General features: G+C 41.2%; 1 protein-coding gene across 3 annotated transcripts in view; it reads right to left on the bottom strand.

Moving 5' to 3' along the window:
• LOC117558661 (bone morphogenetic protein receptor type-1B-like) overlaps positions 1 to 23,269 on the bottom strand; it is an 89,841-nt gene that overhangs the window by 60,335 nt on the left and 6,237 nt on the right. The window lies entirely within an intron of this gene.

Raw genomic sequence — 23,269 nt, 5'->3', positions numbered from 1 at the left:
ATTCATTTAACAGAGGTTTCTTTTTATTGCCACCCTATAAACCACTTCAGCATGACTGTGTGTGCATATATGTGTGTGTTTGTGTGTGTGTGTGTGTGTGTGTGTGTGTGTGTGTGTGTGTGTGTGTGTGTGTGTGTGTGTGTGTGTGTGTGTGTGTGTGTGTGTGTGTGTGTGTGTGTGTGTGTGTGTGTGTGTGTGTGTGTGTGTGTCCGTCCGTCCGTCCGTCCGTCTGTCTGTCTGTCTTTGGCCTTTCTGCATGTGTTATAAATCAACGCGACCTCAAGAAAAAGAGGTACATTCATATTAAGTGTAAAAAAAGACAGATTTCCCCTGAATCAAAGATCGACCAACTTCAAGTAATACAATATAAACTCGAATAAAGTTGCCATGATGTTCCTGATGAAGAAAATGACGTGCCATTAGGTCGTTAAAGTAAAAAAGTAAAGAATAATAGTTGTTTAAGCTCACACGACTCAAGTATATCCTGGAGGGCCAAAATTCTCCATGCTTAAACGATGATGATGGGTAGCCTTATCCCATACTTAGGACAGGCCAAGGCTTGACGTTTAGAAGTAGTTTTAAAAATAAGATTAATCAAACTCATCCTTTTGACAATGACTTTTCTCTAACGAAAAAACGTTTTTTGTTGTAACAGGCTGAATAACTCATAGTCAAAACTGGTACAGCTGAATATCGGCATAAACTGATCAAACATTTTTATTGTGTTTGGATAAACTAGACAGAAAAAAAACCTTTATCATAGTATGAGCGTTCTTGTATGGAAGCATTAAAATACAGAGAAAACACGGTCAAACATGTGAAGATTAAGAAATCAGATCTGATTGCTCTAGTGTGCATTAACCCGGGCCAGTGCTGGAATTGGGCCGGTACTCACCGGTACGCAGTACCGGCACTTCTGGTTCTGACCCATGGAGTACCGGCACTTCTTGCTCAGTACCGGCATGCTGGCGGTACTCCGGTACTCATGCACCGTGCCAGTACTCAACACTCTCCCGCCGTTCTTATTATACATCCATATATATATATACAGCCGCCCGGTACTCAGTAGATGCGTCATGAGGTGCCGAACGGACATTCTCATCGCTCTAACCGCTGGAGTTTCACAGCGGCTGTCAGCTGTTTACTCCTGTCATTCAAACAGAACGTGCTGGAGAGGGGGCGGGGCTTATCTTCTCCATGTAAATACTGTGGTGGAAACGACTATGTCAAAATTAACCTATTTGACCGTGATTTAATAGTAATACACGTTTCAAAATAATAATAATAATAATAATAATGCCGAAGTAACAACATACTGAAAACTGTTAGTAAAACCATGTTTTAATGCTTTACAATTTACATACCTAGATGCACGTGTGTTGTGTTTATGCAGTGCAACTCCCACCCAGTGGGTGGCTATGTAGAGTGATAGAACAGAGCAGGCACGCCCCCGAGAGAAGGAAAGCAAGTCACGTCACAAATTAGCATTTCTAAAATGTTAGCGTGGATTAATAAAAGTGCAAAAAGACAGCGGTTGTCGCCGGAAGAAACTTCAAATACAGAGAATGCTGTGCCTGTGTTGGAAATTGTGTCTGATGGGGAGCTTTCTTTGGTTGATCCTCCTGCTCCAAGTTCTAGTGCATTAGCATTAGCACTAGCTCCGCCGCCTCCTCCAGAGCCTCTAACGTTAGCTGCTGCTGGCGCAACTGCCACCACCAACACCGGGCAAAGCGATGCACCTGACTGCTGGACAACGGACCAGGTGCAATATTTTTGCAAGACCAATGCATGGCTCCTTCTTAAATATAAGAAGCTAGGATGTCGGATATGCAGAGATGTCAAATCTTTGGGAATACACACTGGACAAGGACTGAAACTGTCAACTGAATGGGGTGAGTGTGCAGTGTCTCATTTCGGTGTTGACAAGGGCAAACAACAAGCTAGCCTGAGAAAAAAAATCAAAGAACATAAAGAATCACAAGCCCATGTAAAAGCTGCTGACATCCTTACATCTGCTTCACGTGAAACTATTCAACATCAAGTGCAGTCTATGCATAAATCTGAATTAGACACCACTATCAGAGTTTTTCGAACGGCATATAAAATTGGCAAACATAGCCGGCCATTCACAGACATGCCAATTGATTTGAATGTACAGAAACTGAATGGGCTGAACGTGGGCAGGGTTTTGCACTCCAATAAAACCTGTGGCGAAATCATCGACCACATAGCTCATGAGCTGAAGAAAAAAATGGCAAAAGACATTACAGAAAACCAAAGAAAACTCTGTGTTTTGGTCGATGAATCTACCACTATTAGTGGTAAAACGGTGCTTGTTGTGTGTCTACGCTCAGCATTAGCTGATGCTGAGCCCGAAACGTTTTTTTGGGAGCTGATCGAGTTGGATGGAACAACGGCTGATGACATCACAAAGGCGTTAATGGAGTGTCTTGGAAGAGATTTTAACGAGGACTTTTTAGGTCAGTGTTTCATTTCTTTTGCATGTGATGGGGCTTCAGTCATGCTAGGGAAGAGAACAGGCGTTGCTACCCAGTTGTGTAGTAAATTCCCAAGCCTGTTTGTGTGGCACTGCTCCAATCATCGTCTAGAGCTGGCAGTTGGGGATGTGGTCAAGGAGGTCTCAGGGCTCAATCATTTCCAGATCTTTTTTGACAAACTCTATTCCTTGTTCCATGCCTCCCCCAAAAATCAGAGGCAGTTAGCGCAGTGTGCGCAAGCAGTCGGACAGCATCTCCTGGTGATAGGGCGTGTTTTGTCCATCCGCTGGGTGGCTTCAAGTGAAAGGAGCGTCAGAGCAGTCTGGGAAAAACTACCGAGTGCTTCATGATCACTTCACAAATGCTGCAAACGACACGAGCAGGGATTCCAGAGACAGAGCAAAGTACAAGGGCCTGGATGATGTGCTCACATCTGCAACGTTTGTCAGCAATCTGGGACTGATGTACGATGCGCTCACAGAGCTCAGCGACCTCTCTCGGCAACTCCAAAAAAGAGAGATGACACTGCCTACAGCAGATAGGCTCTTAACTCGAGAAATACGAGTTTTTGAATCCATGGTCACCATGCCTGGCCCACACATGACTACAGTTCATACAGCTCTAGCTGAGAAGTCCTTCAAGGGTGTTGCCCTGCGTGAGAATGGCAGGCTTGTACAGATTCATGCAGGTCAGTTTTTCCGCAGTATGGTAGAGAATCTGAGACACAGAATGACTTCCACAACCTCCTCTCATGTCAGCACAAGAGAAATCCCATTACATGGCCGGGAGGCCCGGGACAATCAGCTAATCCAGGACATGAAAGTTATCCATCCTGGAAGTTGGCCTGAAGAGGAGTTAGACGTACAGTATGGGGACGTAGAGGTGCTACGTTTGTGCGAAGTGCTGAAAGTGGACAGAAGAGAGACTGTTCAGGGCTTTCGCGAATACAAGGAAACCAGGGCATCCCGTACACCTGCTGCCATGGAGCCTCTACTGAAAGCAGTCCGAACCATCGCTGTCTCCACTAGTGAGTGTGAGCGGGCATTCAGCTGCATGAACGATATCCTTACTGCAAAAAGGAATGCTCTCTCTGTCAGCCGACTGTCCAGCCTGGTTTTCATTAAATGTAATGGACCATCACTAGGACAGTTCAATCCGGAACAGTATGTGAGGTCCTGGCTGGCAAAGGGAAGGAGAAGTGCTGATGAAAGAGCCTGTCCAGCTCCAGCCCCTGATACTGATGTCCCCAAGGCCTTCTGGAGCCTTTTCTAACAATGTGAAGTATATTGCAAAGCAGCTCACCCAGTGAGAAGACTTTTGGCATAATGTGCCGATTTGTACAGATCCTGGAGATAGAAGGACTTCAGACCAACCAGGGAGTTATCTGATCAGCTTGGTGTTCAATGTAACTCTTTACCATGGCTCAGACTTTGTTACTTGCAGTTACAGTTTCTCATTTTAGATTGTGCACATTTTGCATTTGTTTTTACATGTTCTTTGTTCATGCTCTTTATCATTTTTCTGAGTTGGAAAGTTAGATTGCATCATAGTTTACTTTATACATATTTGTATTCTTCAGTGGTGAAGTATATTGCAAAGCAGCTCAGCCATGTGAGAAGACTTTTGGCACTTTTTCGTTTTTCGTTTTCTGAGTTGGAAAGTTAGATTGCATTCAAAATGTACAGAAATACTTAATTTTGTTAAAGCTTTTTATAAAAAATGCTTCTGACCAGAGCTTTGTTTCCTTGTCATTAATGTTGAACACCACCAGAGGGGCTCTCACCTGAAAGGTCTCTGCTTCATGTGTCTTCAGCAGAAGATCTAGACTTTGATTGCTATATTTTCAGTTAATATTGACCTTACTGAGCTTTAGCCATATCCGCTGCCTATCATAAAAAATGTTAAGTACAGTGAACCTTTCTAAAATATACAGTAGCAAAGAGACAAACCCACCAGCATTATAGTAGCCAAATTCTTGTTTGTGGGCTGTATATATAAAATTGACTTGAAAAAGTTGCTGATTTTAGAGTACTGGCACCTTTTTCATTCCAATTCAAGCACTGTTAACCCCTATTGTACAGTACAACTCAGGCAGTCGCAATTTCTACAGGCTCGCACTTACCTGTTAGCATCTGGCATCTGTTAGCATCTAGCAGCATCTAGCTCTCCTGCTTACAAACTTTTAGCCATCCCTGCTTATACAAGTAGTAGTTTTAGTTGTCTGCGAACTGTGGAGGCCTACTCCCACCTGTCGAGTGCGGCTGTACTGAGGTGTTTTTCCTCCGGAGACGTCGCGAAGAGACGGAGCGGCTCCACCTGTTGCTGCATGCGATCTGCGATTTACGGAGGCCTGCTCGTCGCGAAGAGACGGAGCGGCTCCACCTGTTTGCTGCCTGCGATCTACGGAGGCCTGCTCCCACCTGTAGAATACGGCTGTACTGGAGAGGTTTTTACCCCGGAGTCGTCGCGGAGAGATGGAGTGGATCCACGCTTCGGGCTTGGCCTGCTTCCACCGGGCGTGTGCTGCTGTGCGGAGGAGGATTTTACCACCGCTGGGGCCTGCTTTCCACCTGTCCTGGTTCTGCTGTTGCAGAGGCCTGCTTTCACCCCGGGGATATCACGGAGGGACCGGAGCGCTTCCACGCTGCTGTTTTCGCCTGTCCTTTGCTGCTGTGCTGATTTTGCTCCAGGAACATCTCGGATACTGTGTGCTGGTCTGGGAAAATGGCCCATATCGGGATTCTGCTGTGCCTGTTAACTGTTTTGGACTATGAGAAGATCTCTAGTCATTCTGAGAAGACTACTGGATTCAGGTCTGTTCTGCCACCCGCAGTGGGCATCCCCTGCAAAGGTTCGGATGTGTTGCTCAAACAATTACCGGTTGCCTTGTCACAGTCAATCTGCTCGACAAAATATGTTTGTCTTTTCTATTTTCCTGCGATGATGGTTCTTCAGGACTGCTTCTTAAGCTCTAATCACACTCTCGCAGACTTTTCCGGTGTTTCTAAATTAGATGATAATGTATTTGTGTCGTTTAAGAGGAAAAGATGCCTGGTTTTTTTTTTGTTATTACTGTCAGGAAATGTACAACCTAACCCTGGTCCGCCCAGTAGTAGTAGTCAGATCGCTACTCCTGCTGATTTTAAAGCTAGGTCTGGGTTGGGTTTCATCCACTTGAATGTGCGCAGTCTGTTAGGTAAACTAGATTTTGTCCGTATCTGGGCAAAATCGACTGACGCTGACGTCATTGTCTTATCAGAAACATGGCTAAACAAATCTATTTTGGCCTCTGACATTGCATTAAATGGTTTTAATGTGTATCGTACCGACCGGCCTAATAAAGGTGGTGGCGTTGCCATTTATGTTAAGAATAAGTTCAGTGTAACCACATTAGTTTCCAAATCGATCAGTAAGCAATTTGAATTTTTAGCCATAAATATAGAAGTGGCAAAGGGTCAACAGGTCATGGTAGTGAGTCGTTACAGACCCCCCTCAGCTGTCAAAGACTCCTTGTCTTCACTAGCAAATCTTTTATCCCAACTAGACTACAAGGAAATAGTGCTACTTGGAGATTTTAACTGGGACTGGTTAACTGCAGTGTCAGAGGATTTTAAAAACCTTTGTATCTCTTTGAATGTTACTCAGATTGTTGACAGTCCTACTCGCCCAAATATTAAGTCCCCTAATAAATCCTCCCTAATTGATCTCATTTTAACTAATGTTCCTCATAAATATTCATCTGTGGGAGTATTTGCAAATGATCTGAGCGATCACTGTGTTGTAGCCACAATTAGGGACACTAAGGTCCAAAAGCTTAAACCTCGCATTATCATTAAGAGAGACAAAAAACATTTTGTTGAGCAGGGTTTTGTGCATGATCTGTTTGATTTTGATTGGGGTAAAATCTATCTGTGTGCTGATGTGGAAACCGCATAGTCTTATTTTTATCTTGGTTTTATGGAGATCATTGATAGACATGCACCCCTGCGTAAATTTAGAGTAAAGGGACAAGACAATCCTTGGTTTTCTGCTGAGCTGTCTAGTCTCCTTCATGAGAGAAACAAGGCCTGGGCAAAGGCTAGGCAATCAGGCTCAGAGGTAGAGTGGCTGCGTTTTAGGCAGCTAAGGAATAGCTTCACTTCAAATGTCAAAAGTGCAAAGTCGAAGTACTATTTGTCAGTTACCACAGAAAACCTAAATAATCCTAGGAAATTTTGGAAAGCAATAAAATCGATATCCACCGGTGAGATCCGTAATGAGCTACCTCCGTGCCTTACCACAGCATCTGGCACTATATCGGACAGGGCCAAATATGTTAAATTGCTTTAATGAGCATTTTGTGTCCTGCGGTTCTATGTTTGATTCTGTGACTAACTCTGCTTCTGTGAACACCCCAATCCGTGACTCTGAACCATGTGGTCTGGAAAACCCTTTCAGTTTTACTCCTTTTACTGTCAATGTTGTTCATGAAGCCTTATCTAAGCTAGATCCTATGAAACCGGCTGGCCCGGACAACGTAGAACCTTTCTTTTTAAAGATAGCTGCAGATTTTATTGCTCTTCCTCTTACTACTCTTTTTAACCTCTCCCTCAGCACAAATGCAATTCCAAAAGTATGGAAGTCAGCTTATGTCTTGCCTTTACTAAAATGAGGGGAGGCAACTATTTTAAATAACTATAGGCCAATCTCTAAATTGTCAGTTCTGGCGAAGGTGCTCGAACGCCTAGTGAGTGAACAGGTAAAGGAGTTTTTATGTAAAAATGATATCCTGTCTAAACATCAGTCAGGCTTCAGAAAACAACATAGCACCATCACTGCCACAATGAAAGTGGTGAATGACATTACGAGTATTTTAGACAATAAGCAGAGTTGTGCAGCTCTATTTATTGACCTTTCCAAAGCGTTTGATACCGTCGATCATCGCATCTTAAAGCAGAGGCTACTCAGTATCGGCATATCCAGCCATGCAGTGGGTTGGTTTGTGAACTACCTCTCTGAAAGGTCCCAATGTGTTCACTTTGATGGGCTGTCTTCTGAGTGGTTAAACATTGCTAATGGTGTTCCTCAAGGTTCTGTTTTAGGTCCACTTTTATTCTCCATATATATCAACAGTTTAGGTGAAAATGTGGATGAAGCTACTTTACATTTTTATGCTGATGATACCGTGATGTATTGTGCAGGTCCCTCCATTAAGGCAATTAAGGCAATTAAGGCAATTAAGGCAATTAAGGCAAGGCAAGGCAAGGCAAGTTTATTTATATAGCACTTTTCAAGGCAATTCAAAGTGCTTTACAAAAAATGAAAGACATTAAGAAAAAGGCATTTAAAATCAGTCATTAAAAAGAAAAGCTAATAAAATAAACATTAAAAGAAAAAATACATGGGTAAAAGTTACAGTGCAGTCTAAGATATGAATAGATCAATTAAAAGCAGCGACAAAAAGAAGAGTCTTCAGCCTGGATTTAAAAGTAGTCAGAGTTGCAGCGGACCTGCAGGTTTCTGGGAGTTTGTTCCAGATATTTGGAGCATAATAACTGAACGCTGCTTCTCCATGTTTAGTTCTGACTCTGGGGACAGAAAGCTGACCAGTCCCTGAAGACCTAAGAGATCTGGATGGTTCATAATTTAGCAGGAGGTCAGAAATGTATTTTGGGCCTAAACCATTCAGTGCTTTATAAACCAGCAGCAGTATTTTGAAATCTATTCTTTGACACACAGGAAGCCAGTGTAAAGACTTCAGAACAGGAGTGATGTGATCCACTTTCTTAGTATTAGTGAGGACTCGAGCAGCGGCGTTCTGAATCAGCTGCAGCTTTCTAATAGATTTTTTAGTGAGACCTGTGAAGACACCATTGCAGTAGTCGAGTCTACTGAAGATAAAAGCATGGACAAGTTTTTCCAAATCCTGCTGTGACATTAGTCTTTTAATCCTAGATATATTCTTTAGGTGATAGTAGGCTGATTTAGTAACTGTTTTAATGTGACTGTTGAAACTCAGGTCAGAGTCCATGACTACACCTAGATTTCTGGCTTTATCTGTTGTTTTGAACATTGCAGACTGAAGCTCAGCGCTAACTTTTATACGTTCTGACTTGGCTCCAAAAACCATTACCTCAGTTTTATCTTTTATTAAGGAGGCTGGTGTTAAATTACAGGCTGTTTTTAACATTATTCAGACTCAGCTTGCTGAACTTAAGCTTATTTTAAATGTTGATAAAACCAAGGTAATGCTATTTTCAAAAGCTAAAAAGACACCAGAGCCTGTTTTGGATATTGTTACTATGCAAGGACAAGTACTTGAAGTGGTTACCAGTTATAAATACCTAGGTATCTGGCTTGATGATTGTCTTACTTTTAAACTTCATGTCAATAACCTGCTTAAAAAGCTGAGGGTTAGACTAGGTTTATTTTTCAGAAACAAGTCCTGTTTCTCATTTGAGGCCAGGAAAAGGCTAGTCACTGTGACCTTTTTACCTGTGCTGGACTATGGTGATTTGTTATATATGAATGCACCTGCCTATTGCCTGAACAAGTTAGATGCTGCCTATCACAGCGCACTGAGATTTGTCACAAATTGTAAAGCACTTACTCATCACTGTACCCTGTATGCCAAGGCAGGTCTGCCATCACTTACTGTAAAGAGGCTCAGTCATTGGTACACGTTTATTTATAAAGCTTTGTTGGGTAAACTCCCATATTATATCTGCTCTCTGATAACACAGAGAGTTGCAAGCAGCTATTATCTGAGATCGCATGATGTAGTATTGTTAGATGTGCCAAGAGCAAGGACTGTCTTAGGTAAGACAGCTTTTATGTGCGCAGCTCCATTTGCTTGGAACAGTCTTCAGCAAGAATTGAAACTGAGCAATCTCATTCCTCTGCATGTTTTTAAAGCTAGGCTAAATGAAATGCTCGTTGATACTATGGGCACTTGTAAATGTCTATAACTATGTAAATGTATCCTGTAAATATAATGTATAATGTCCTTTATTGTTTTATGTTTCATGTGGAACCTATATGCTGCAGGTCTCCCTTGAAAAAGAGATCTATGATCTCAATGGGACCAATCTGGTTAAATAAAGGTTTGAAATGAAATGAAATGAACTCCTCAGCTCACCTATGCCAATATTTAACCAACTGAGGGAATAAACAAATAGCTTTAAACTACTCCACGTCTACCATGAGGTATGTCGGAGCAGAAAATGCCACTGTGGGTGTCAGCTTACAGTCCGGCCTTCAGGTATCAAAAGCAGGCGTGTTGTGGCGAGAGCCAGGCGGTGTGCCAGAGAGTTGGTTGATTCTAAAGGGATCAGTGAGGCGGATTACTGCCTAAATCCCTTCTTTCACTGAGTTCCTACAAACTGTCATTTCCCTCTCTGTGTTACAATAGCCAATGAAAACACTGACAGGTAGGGTGACGCCAGAAAAGTGGCCCGCATTGGAAACACATGTAGATGGAAATGGACACTGAACATGTTTTCTTGTGTGCGATTCCCTTCACATCGCTTCTCTCACTAAGTTCTGCCTTTTGTTGTAACACACTTATTCAAATCCATACAGAACCTGGTAGAGATGAGAAACATAGTGTTGTTTGCAGAACCCAGGTGATGTATCTGATGACAGATTGCAGTGTGTGAGCAAAGTCAAACAAAGCTATAGTCAATCACCTGCAAGGCAATCACATATGTATAGCTCAAGTTTGTGCCACATTATAAACAGCATAATATAAGGACCATATATAATTAATCTCATTATTGTAAGGATATCTGAAACTCAGATATCATGATCATTCTTAAAATGTAAAGAAAAATATCACAACAGTGCTTTCATTTGGGCTCTAAATATTGTCTTTTTTTATATATACTTTAATATACATTTCATATGTATTTGTAAGAAAGACTCTCTACACATTTAAAAGTACCTACTAAAAATATAGAGTAGTCCTCAGCAATCTGACTGTACCCAGTCAAGCTTTTGTGGCAGGCTATTCTTAACTATTGGACTTTAGCATGTAGGGGGGAAATAAACAGTTTGCTAACACATTCACATCCTGATTGCAAGTAACCTCAGTTATGATATTATGGTAATAACTTAATACTACATTTATCATAAACACTTTCCTGATCTCAGACCATTCTGCATGCTGACAAACCACCCACCCTCAAGCATCTGCAGAGTTATCCAGTAAAACAGTACTGCCATAGAGGATTAAGTAAATCCTAGAAAACCATTAAAAGAAAACACATGATCAAATTCATGTGAGTCCGTAAATAGCCAAAAGTCTGAACAGAAGATTTATTCATACTTTTGGGTAAAGTGGCAATCACTCAGCAAGCCTGGCCTTTTACCCTACACACACACATCACTGCTCTGAGGTACTTCTGTTAGCTGGTCACATACACGCATACACACACGATATGTGCACCCCACCCATATTGTAAAAGTGCTCTGGAGCAAAAATATTACAGCACTTATGTCTACCTGGCATTGTGCCTGATGTCCAGTGTCCAGGCTTTCTAAAACTACGCCAACTTCGATCTTAACTTCAATAAAGGCAGACTCAATGAGCGCAGTGTGTCAAACCCAGTGGTGGGCCGTCAGGGCCAGCAAGGCCTTCTCTGCTGGCCTAAACATCATCAGAATATAAATTTAATTTTGATATATTTTTTCCACAAATATGTATTAAATGATTCCCCATAGTCTATTCTTTTCATTTCATAGCTTTCCTCTTGGTTGCGCTGCTTCCAGCCTCAGAACAAGATTTGGAGGGCTGGCCTTTATGTTAGAGCTTTTATCCAATCATATTTCAGCCATAATGTGTTGCCAGGGTCCAAGAAATCTGCCCTTAGGCCTTCAGAATCAACAGTGCGGGCGCCTGTAGCTTAAAGTGAACGGAAACAAAACTGTGGCGTTAACCAATCAGATTTTGAGTTGGCGACAACGGGCCAGCTAGCAGGCGTACGATGACGTCAGCACGTGCACGTCTTTTGATTGGATACGCACTATTGAGAGGCAGAGCTATGTAGAGCTAGCAAACTGAACTTGAATTTGAACGAGCTAATTTGTGTAGATTTCTACAAGCTGTTTTTTTTCAACCCACAATGGCTGAAGGAGGAGAAGAGATCGATTTGGTCGCAGATATAATTACAACGCCATTTTCAAGACGAACTTTTCAAGAAAAGCTAGACATTGTGAGAAGAGAACGGCCAACCCCGACGCTAGCGAGCCTATCACAGCGGGGAAAAGGGTTTGTCCGCCACTTTCAAATCACTAACTACGAGCGGTACCCCTGGCTCACAGCCTCCGAGAGGCACTGCAAATTGTACTGCTGGGAATGCCTGCTATTTGCAAATGATCGATTTGGTGTTTGGAGCCACACTGGATTTGCAAACTTGAGTTGTCTAACCAAGGCAGCAACGAGACACCAAAGCACGGCTGGGCACTTACAAGCAATGGTGCTTTTGAAAACCTTTGGGGACACCCGAGTGGATCTACAGCTCAACGAACAAGTGCGCCGGGAAACGGAGCTCCACAACGAAAGGGTGAACAAAAATAGGGAAATATTGAAAAGACTGATTGATTGTGTCCTGTTTTGGGGTAAACAGGAACTTTCATTTAGGGGACATGATGAAAGCGCCGAGTCCAGAAACAGAGGAAACTACGTGGAGCTTCTTTCTTTGCTTGCTGAGAACAACACAGACTTGCATTACCACCTGTCCACAAACAAAGTGTTTACTGGGACGTCAGGCAAAATACAAAACGACCTGATTTATGCTATTGCTGAAGTGATGGGAGAAGAGATCAAAATGGAGATTAAAAAAGCACCCTTTGTCGCTGTTATGGTGGACGAGACGACAGACGTGGGTAATGTAGCACAGCTGGCACTTGTCCTGCGTTATGTGACGGACACAGGTGTCAAGGAGCGGTTTGTCAGATTTGAAGATGTTACAAGCGGCAAGCGAGCTGATGACATTGCCGCTCTTATTTTCCGTTTCATGGAGGAATATGAATGTAGTCTGGATAAAGTTGTGGCACAGTGTTATGATGGCGCAGCGGTCATGGCATCTGGACTAAATGGGGTGCAGGCTAAAGTTAAGGAGAGGGCACCTATGGCCTTATTCATTCACTGCTATGCACATCGACTAAATGTAGTACTGACTCAAGGGGCCTCAAAGCTTAAAGAATGCAAGGTCTTTTTTGCCAGCCTCAATGGCCTTGCAGCATTTTTCTCCAGATCCCCTAAGCGCACGCAACTGCTGGATGACATTTGCAAGCGTCGTCTTCCTAATGTTGCACCAACGCGGTGGCAATATACATCGAGATTGGTCAATGCAGTCTTTGAGAAGAGAGTTTCCCTAAAGGAGGTGTTTGACCACATACTGGAACATCATGAGGAGTATGATGGGGATACTATGCTTAGCGCTGATGGATTTAATGCACGTCTGGATGATTTTGAGTTTTGTTTTTTGCTTGAAACATTCAATGGGATTTTTAAGCATTCAGCTGTGCTCTTTGGAATACTACAGAAACAAACATTGGATGTACAATTCTGTCTGACAAGGGTGAACGAGTTTTGTGACACAATTGAGCGAGAGAGGTGCCAGTTTCGTCAGATCTACGAGGACACAGCGCGCATCTCAAATGGTCCGAGCGCACGCAGAGGCCCACGTACAGCACAAGGAGACCTTCGCGCATACTACCAACAACTCCACAGCAATATTCTGGACAACATTCTTTGCCAGATACGGAGTAGGTTTCAAGACCACGAAAAATTAATGTTTCTCTCCCTCCTGGACCCCCAGCACTTTCAGACCTACCGGAAAAAATTCCCGCAAACAGCCTTAGCCAAATTAACACAGAGTCACGGAACACTGTTCGATCTGTCCCGGCTAAAAACAGAACTGACTGTAATGTATGCCATGACTGATTTTGAAGGGAAAAGTCCCACTGATCTCCTTGATTTCCTTAAGCAGAAAAATCTGAGTGAGAGCATGGGGCAGCTTTACACATTGGCATGTGTGGCAGTGACTATCCCTGTGTCCACTGCTTCTGTCGAGCGGTCATTCTCGGCCTTAAAGCGAATTAAAACTTATGCCAGAAATTCTACTGGACAGACTCGGCTTTCATCATTAGCCTTCATGTCTATAGAAAATGACTTATTGGTGGAACTGAAACGCACAGATAAACTGTACAACAGAGTCATTGAAGTCTTCTTGAGGAAAGAAAGGAGGATGGATTTTGTGTTCAAATAATCAGTTGTTTTGGTGAGTACAAAGCATTTTATTTTTTATTTTATTTTAATATATTTTTGTCATTTTATGTCGTTAATATTAAATCAATATTAACGAATTAATATATATGTAATTAAAATGACAAATATATAAAAAATAAATGTTTGATGCTTCTGCAAGAGATATAGAGATGTGTGTGGCGCACTGGCTCAGCTGTGCAGTAAAGTACTCAAGGAGACTTGTTGAATTGTTTTGGTTTAACCTTTATCAAAGTGGACATTCAGGGCTAGGAATACACTTTCACCACTGTCGCAAATATATCCTCATGAACAAATGCAAATTAATTGTTTGTTTTCTTTTATTTTCAGTGAATAGTTTGTGTCTTTATCGTCACGTTTCTTAAATGAAACTGCTTTGGGTGCGACAATGCGCTGTTTAGTGAACAAACTTGTTAAAGCTCACATACTTTTGGTGGACTTGATAAAACTTTGTAGACTAATGCCTTAAAAGCCCCTTTTATTTTTAAGTTTTGACAGTATCCAAGCGATCTTAAAGCTGGTAGTTTAACACTCTTAATTGTAAATGCGGATATATTGATTATAAATGCTTCGGAAATATTAATATAACTCTGTTGTACTTGACTATGTTAAGGTGATGCAACGCCCGGTTATACTGCGTTTCTGTCTAAATGTATAGTTTCTAGAGCCATGGCGTCATAATGATGGTATTAAGAGGTGGAATAATTCAGGTAGGACTGTGTCGGACATCACTGAAGGCCTAGGTGTGAAATGCACGGCCCGCCACTGGTCAAACCATGTAAAACAGGTTACTCTGAACTGCCAACCATGTAATTCACCACTCCTTTAGTCTAGTTAAACCCAGCTGGCAGTGATACTAAGTGAAAAAGCCCTGACCAACCCACTGTACACAACCTGCTAAGCACAAAAAAGCAGAGACTAAGTCAGCTAACATCTCCACAATATCAACTTAGAAGGTGATTTGTCAGTGTTATGTGTTGTTATATATTGTTCTGCTCCCCCATTAAGCAGAACATATAGCAGCTTCATTCATTACAGCAAAAATATTCTCTTGAAATGTTCCACAGGAGATGGGGCTTTAACTTTATTATTCTCTGTGAACAAACAAATTAAATTTGGAGATACAACCTAGTCTGGGATTGAAATCCGATATGTATCACTGTATTCCTCCTAGTAGCCTACAGATATGACTAAAAACAACAAAATGTAATAATACATTCTTATTGAAACTTGAATATGATGACAACCCTTAGAAATCCAGATACTAAGAGGAGAGAACGAGAGAGAACTCATACTTTATTAATTTGTAACGAGCAGCACAGAATGTTTTATTCAGCTGGAAAACAGATCTCAGACAACATAGGGTTCACTGTACTTGGGTGACAAATTTGCACTGCGTATTCTTACACATTCACTTTCAAATAAAGAATTTCAACAGTCATGTCACAAAGATGAAAAACATTACCAGGGTCTTTTCATGAGACAATGGCAATATTGATGGCAACAGCAAACACACAATTAAGCTTTAATTCTCTCAGGCAAACTCCTGCCAACGCCAATGAAATCATTCAACCATCATCAACCGTCTGACCTCTGCTGAACTAGTTCCCTTTCATCAAACCTATTAGATGCAATATAGATACAGAGTTTCCAGTGCATATGTCAGATGTAATCTCTGAAAAGCAAACAGTTTTCTTACCACAGAATGCCCTGATTTACACCTACAGGTCCAATCTCTGAAGTTGTTATATATCCTGCCTGGAATGTCTGTTGCTTTTACTTCTCTTTATGATGTTGTGTCTGAAAATATCTCTACTTATTCTGCCGGCTGATGACAGTCCACAGAGGGACTCACCCGAAGTGCATCCTGTCAGTCAGCGTCTGCAGACCACCCCTGCAGGCTACACCTGCCAGAAAACACAGACTGTGTTTCCAGGAGTTTGACTGACAAACTGACGCTCGTGACTGACGTGATGTGTTTCCCCAGAAAACACTCCAAAAGGTGTGAAGTACATTACAGAGTCATGAACAGGTTAGAGCTATAGTGTGTGTGTGTGTGTGTGTGTGTGTGTGTGTGTGTGTGTGTGTGTGTGTGTGTGTGTGTGTGTGTGTGTGTGTGTGTGTGTCTGTGTGTGTGTCTGTGTGTGTGTGTGTGTGTGTGTGTGTGTGTGTGTGTGTGTGTGTGTGTGTGTGTGTTGTGTGTGTGTGTGTGTGTGATGGCCATTGCAGTGTGAACTTTAGGAGGTGTCTGAGAAAGAGAGCAGCATTTTGAAGGATATGACTCATTATTGGTTCTATAGACCTTTCAGTGTGCACCTTCTCTACCTGGAGACTTAAAACAAGGAACAAATGTATTTACCTGCAACAAAATATTTTCCGCCCGATGGACCTGGAACCTTTTTCCACCTCGAAACTGACACTAAAATGTGTTGTTTGCAAGTCAACCTGCCAACTCATTTGTTTATATAGTATAAATAAATAAAACGTGCCTTAGCGCTTAAATCCAAAAGCAGTTTGTAAGTGACGAAAAAGGCATAGGAAAAAAAAGCAAATGGGTGTCAAGTCAAGGTTAATGAGCTGTAACATTGTTAAAAGAACAGGTTGATGGATGGACTTTCACAATTAGAAGATCAAAGCTGATGAAACCTGAAGCCCACTAACACATGTCCTAGTTGATACAACACAAAAACAACACAGACACAGGGACTCGACACCCACCATGAAATCACATGCTCCTCCTGAGTAATTCTGGGGAATAAGGCTCTCGTGTCTCAAATCAGGGAGCAATTGAAATGTTTTCCAACTGTAAATTGCATCTACTGTTGAACTTCAGTCCAGGAAGTTCAAGCTGTCCTCTCTGTGCACAGCCTACATGACGTCAGACGTTGGACTCAAAGTGAAAATCTAACCAATTTGGATGCAAGTTTGTTTCTAAGGTTTCTAAACAATTTAAGGTGTGTCTCTTTGGTTTCAAAACATAAATACACTACACTACTGTTACAGAGCCCTTTGCTTACTGCCATACAGTAGAGTCACTCACTGCTCTTTTATAACATCCAATATGTGAGGCCCTCCCTCCCTACCTGCAACCCAGTCTGACTAAATCCCCAAGAATGTGGAGAGAAAGACCAGAGAGAAGCAAAATCTCAAAATCTCATACTCCTTAATTGGTGTTGCAATACATTGCAGCATGACTGCAGACAATTCAGTTATTTTAGTGTGATCACTGCTGGACCTAGATCATGTTGAACAGCAGCAATGTTTACAAGGACATAATAATGTGATTATAGCCATAATCAGAGATTCATTTGTTTACATGGTTTAGTGAAAGTATAACACTGTTCCTTTCAGTTCCTTGAATTAGAATCACAAGTGTGCCAGTTCACTTGAGTTAATCATCCCATGGCATGCAAATATTGCTGGTATAGGAAAGGGAGCATTGACTGATATGATGAATAGATTAAGGCTAATGTTTTTCTGACATGCAATGTTTGAATTAAAGAAAAACATTTAAATGTATACTTCGTAATTGTATCACATGAATCATTTTGTAAAGTATAGGCCTACATTTTATAGAACATAGTAAAAAAAAAACTGCTTTAGTAAAGCTTTGATTAATTTGGATTAATTATTTGTGTAGTTTTTCCCTCGATTGTATTTCTTCATAATAAATTCATATGTTTGGCACAATTGTATACCAAGCATAGCAAAAACTGCATCATAGAAAAGGCAGCAGAATCAGAAAAGGACCGAGGTCACTTATATCATTGGCAGGCTATGTTATAATATATCTGCTTGTTTAATGGAGAATAGTTTTACAAGTTTAGTTGTTTATGTAAGTCTATTATTCAGAACATCTTCTTAGTACGTGATGGTAGAATGATAACTGATCAGAACAGGATGTTCTTGTTGTTTTTTTGGATAGATGGTCATCCTGTCAGGGTTTTGGTTAGATGTTTGAAAAAAAGCAGACAGCAGACACACAAGCAGACAAGACAACAACACAGAGAGGTAACAAGAAGGGCACGGTCAGGGCAAAAACACGCAAAACTAATTCATACGAGATGAAAACCAATCTTGAAGCAGAGCCACTTCACCTTGAGAACGCCTTATGGCAACAAATAGCATCCACAGCCTCCAGATTATCCTTAATTTCCTGCAGCAGAAGGCCTGGCTATGCAGCTCATTGCTTAATTACATACATTTGCGAAGGGTCAGGAAAGGGTTTGGAAGAGATCTGCATGGCACAGCAGCATCCCTGCCAACCAAACTGTGAAGACAAAACTCACTGCAAGAGACATAGTGTTTGGTCTATTTTTAGAATGTCAGCCGTTAACTTATAACCTAATAGAAATCATGTACTTTGTGTTTAAGAAAAGTACTGTGGAGTACTTGACTCAGCTACATATGTTGTTTGACATCTTGTCATTTCACAAACTGGCAAATAATTGCTTAGTTAAAGAGAAATCAGAAGAAGAATAGCATAGTGCTAATAAGAGTATTACAAGTCCACACCCTTCTTGGAAGTAAAATGAAGAGTATGGAAATGTCTTAAAAACTCTCCGCACTGTGGGTATTTTATTTTTGGTCAATCTTTTAAACCATTCATTGTTTTACCAGCTGCATGTTGAATATTCCATTTATATTTTATTTGACATCCTTCACTTACCTCTGTTGAGTTTAAGTCCACCCAACAGGGCCCCTTACATTTGTCCGTGCCAGTCTGAGTTTATTAAATCTTAAAACAGAAGAGGAACGTTCGCCAAATGGATTGTTTAACTTTTTTATAAGTGTGTGCCTCATTTCTAAGCAATTATTTGCCAGTTTGTGAAATGACAAGATGTCAAACAACATATGTAGCTGAGTCAAGTTTCTGGCATTTCAGAGAAATAACAACACTGGCAAAGGAAATATTCTTTCTATATACGCCAGTGTAATCTTTTCTTTTAAATCAAAGACAACAGTTAAAACCATGTTTCTAAAAACTAATCTGGCTTTTTGTTTACAACAAACCTTATGATGAATAATATTCATGATTCTTGCCATTGACAAGTCAAATAAATGGTTCAAAAACAGGGACTCACAGTTCTCCTTTTCTAAGGAATATTTTGGATTTCTACTTAACATTTGTATAATTAGATTATCTTTCATTTAACCACTTTATAAATATTGCACAAACTCACTAATAAGTAATGTTATTAGTTTAACCAGAATTCATCCTCACTGGAAGAGCCTTTACCATCAAAATACAACCTTAATCTAGTGCAGCTCAACTGCTGGCTACGTAAAAGCCAATGTGTACAACGTATGAACATTTTCAAACTGAAATATTAATCCTACACAAACATTTATATGTAGCTAGAGCCTCAACAAAACAATAGTTTGTCATATAAAATCTGTTGGCTAACCACTAATTCTCCATCATTTGTTTCCCATTTTCCATCTCACAAGTTCTCAGACAACAAAGGACAGCCTAGTTGGGTGGATTCCCCCCCTCCCCCCCGCGGCGGCCGCCAGGCCTTGTAATGGCTCCAGACGTGAGGACCCTGTCCACCATCTGACAATGATTAGGACAGGGCCTCGCTGAATAAGTAGAGCCTGCACACTCAATTGCTGCAACACACCTTTATATGCAGCAAAACTAAACATGCCACCCACATGTTTCTGCATTCAGGATGGTGGTGCCAATCAGCAGTGGAGTAATCAACTGAATGGAGCAGTAACTCATCATTGTTAAATGATCAGATAGTTTTCAATATTAGGATAACAAAGCAGACAGAATGTGTAAAATTCAACTCAGAGATCATTTAGACAGTTGAAGGATTGGGCTAAAAAATAAATAAATGTCCCCTGTATGTGCATCAGTTAAACTCTGCAAATCACGTCAAGCTTTATCTGAAATCCACTGCCCTTATAGAGGCAACATCACATATCATTAACATGTACAATAATAGCATTCCTGACAACACACCACCAACCACACACACACACACACACACACACACACACACACACACACACACACACACACAACACACACACACACACACACACACACACACACACACACACACACACACACACACCACACACACACACTCTCTCTTTTCCTCTGTCCTTCTACTCCACCCAGACATCTGATAGTGATTATAGCACAGCCTCAGAAACGAAATTCATTTAGCTCTCTGCTATTAGGTGTACTTTGTACCACTGACATAATTTGTTCTTCTACACATAGAATTAACAGACACACACACACACACACAATGTCCCCTGAAGATTTGCACTGCCAAAAAGATGGTTGTTGAAGCCCATGAACACACACACTTCAATCACACGACCACATACGCTCTTCTCTCCTCCGCCCCCCCCCCCCCCTCCTCCCTCCATCTCCAGTCCCCTGGAACAGAACAGTCACGGCTGTGTGCTCCGTTGATTAGCTAGAACCTGAACCCGGTGGCTACACTGGAGAGCTCAGTGTTCCTTATTGTATCCTTTTAAGAGAATGGGATTCTCTGAGAACATGGTTTTCCCCTATCCTATTACTTTATCTTTAACTTAACCTAAGCCTAACATCAATGCAACTCTCATTCTCACTAAAACCCCTCTCATACAAACATCTGCAACCCTGAAATGATCTAGAGCTGTATGTGATAACATAAATGTCTGAAATACAACATGAGAATTTGCAAACACAAGTACACACACGCAAAGCAAAACACATCGCCACAACACATTGCACTGGTATTATTATTAGTCCCTGTTCACCGAGCCTGCTGCAGCCGCTCATGTTGGAACAGGGAAACAAACTCTCATTTGCCTTTTTGCTCAATGAGTTTTTAAGAAGAAACTGGAATGTTTTTCATAATGTTTTGCAAATCATGTCTTTTTGAAACCACAGAGTGAATTAACAAACTCCCTGTATGCTTCTCTGTCTGCTGCTGATATAACAAAGCTCACTAGCATCCTTACAGTGATTCTTAGCAGAAACAGATACCTTGTAACATCCCTTTATCCTATCACTACAATTACAAAACAATTATAAACCTCAACACAAGTGGTTTAACCCCTGCACGCTGTGAATCACTTTGGGTTGCCTAGGTGTAGGAAATGTGATATAAACACATTTGCTCTGCCTTGTCATGTCTTACTACTTTATTTTAACAGTGTGAAGTACAAAGAAAATACAGCATGCGACATAACACAGTCTGGCACCTTTCAAAACAACAGTTTATTTATAGAGTAAGAAATAAAAGTTAGCCAAATGTAGTAAAGACCCAATCTAGTACTGTTGAAGGTTGCACAACTAAACAATGAAGGATTGTTTTACATGAAGCTCTGTTATGTTTTCCTCATTCCCTCTATTAGTGTATCAACTCGTCTCATTTTGCAATACTTAAAGAAATGTCATTTAAACCAACATGTAAAGAATACAAAGTACATTTTAAGTGAATACAGCATGAATGCTGATATGTCTTTCGTGTTCTGCACAGCTGCCTCAGAGAAGGTGAGGGTTTCCTGGTGGCTCATCTGGCAGAAGCATTAGACCTGGCCCATGCATAAAACATTTTGAGCCTGAATTGTGTTCTTAACCTTTACGTCAGTGCCGTTCTACTACGCCTTGTGTCATCTGCTACTGTATGCTGAGCAGAAAAGCCAGCTATGAGCTGAACAAAACACATTGCAGCTAGGTGGGAGCGCAGGGTATAGGTGCAGGGATTTTTTTTTTTATATACAGGAAGCTGAGTGGACATGGTTCAGGGGTTCCGACTTGTAAAAACATTGCTCCCAGCATATCACGTTGAATATAAAACCAGTGAGCATGTGGTGCAAATGTGTGTGTTGGGTTATGAATGTGAACCTAGAGCTGCTGGTAGCACAAGTGAGAGTGTGCCTTTGTGACACAAAGGCACACTCTCACTTGTGCTACCTATGTTTTTACATGTCGGAACCCCTGAACCATGTCCACTCAGCTTCCTGTATCAAAAAAAATCCCTGCACCTATACCCTGCGCTCCCACCTATAGCTGCAATGTGTTTTGTTCAGCTGATAGCTGGCTTTTCTGCTCAGCATACAGTAGCAGATGACACAAGGCGTTGACGTAAAGGTTAAGAGTGTGAAGAATATACTTTATATATGTGTGTGTGTGTGTGTGTGTGTGTGTGTGTGTGTGTGTGTGTGTGTGTGTGTGTGTGTGTGTGTGTGTGTGTGTGTGTGTGTGTGTGTGTGTGTGTGTGTGTGTGTGTGTGTGTGTGTGTGTGTGTGTGTGTGTGTGTGTGTGTGTGTATTAGAAAGTCTGCTGTCTTCTTTCTGTCTAAACAAAGATTCATAATTTCAAAAAGGAGAGAAAAAGTAAATAATGTGTGTTCAATGTTGATTAAAATGTAGTCTACTGTTTGGTGTTTCGCGGGGAACCTTCAGGGGCCTGTTAGGGACATCTGCTCTCTCCTGGAGGCTGTTACTCTAAATGTTTTTGTCGTTTTGAGTCTCGTTGTCCCCCTGGTAGAGCTGATTGATGTTTGATCAGGTCATTTCCATTTCGTCTTTTTTTATATCACTTTTAAATCAAATCAGCAAAACAACAGACCACTACTGTAGTATCTGGCATGATATGATCAACATTTTTTATAAACCTCACATTTTCTCCATCTACTTCTTGTCTCCTTTTGAACTCATCGTTAGTCTCTTAAGAAACTATACATCACAATAGACTATAAATATCCTGTTCCTCTCACCAGTTATGTCAGTGATCAACATAACTTGGTTGCATCTAAACTCATTCAATAAGCATTATCATGATGCACAGGACACCACGCAAAGACTCCCAGAGGCCTGCTTCACATTGTAATTTGCTTGTTAGATGGGTATAAATCCACCGAGCGGGTAAGTGAAGAAACAGGCCCCCTTGAGATTTGATTTCATGTGCATCAGATTCACTGTCTCGGAGGCTAAATTTGATTTGGTATGAATTTTTTGAATAATGACTTTGCAAAACCATTGACAAGCTCATTGTGAATTTACGTCTCAGGAGAAGGTGCCGTGTGCAAAGACAATGTAGACGCAAGGACAATGTGGATGCAATTTCATCCATCTGATGTGAGACAAAAAAAAATAATCTGCAACAGATGGAGGGATTTTCCAATAAGAGAGGGACTGACAGAGAAAATAACTAGTGGCTTCTGAGTTTAATTATACCCTATCCTTTGCCAAAGACACATCCTGCACAAATCAAAGAAAGCCATTTATCATTCCAGGCCTAAATGCATCTGTGTGGAAGACACGAATATAGGAAGAGTCAGTCAAAGACTATGAGGGATACAGGCGGAGAAACAGATCACAAACAAAGAAGAGGTGCAGATAATACCTTAAACTCCTTGAATAGTTACACTTTATTTTGTATTTAATCACATTCTTGTTAAGCTCACTTAATGGCCTGTGAGTCACTAACTTCTTTGTCTGTTTACTTGATCTGGTTTTTTTTTTAAGTAAACATGAATTGACA

This window comes from Gymnodraco acuticeps, unplaced genomic scaffold, assembly GCF_902827175.1.
Source record: "Gymnodraco acuticeps unplaced genomic scaffold, fGymAcu1.1, whole genome shotgun sequence".
NCBI lineage: Eukaryota > Metazoa > Chordata > Actinopteri > Perciformes > Bathydraconidae > Gymnodraco > Gymnodraco acuticeps.
The sequence above is the reverse complement of the archived record's forward strand: the minus strand, read 5'-3'. Positions and strand labels throughout refer to the sequence as shown.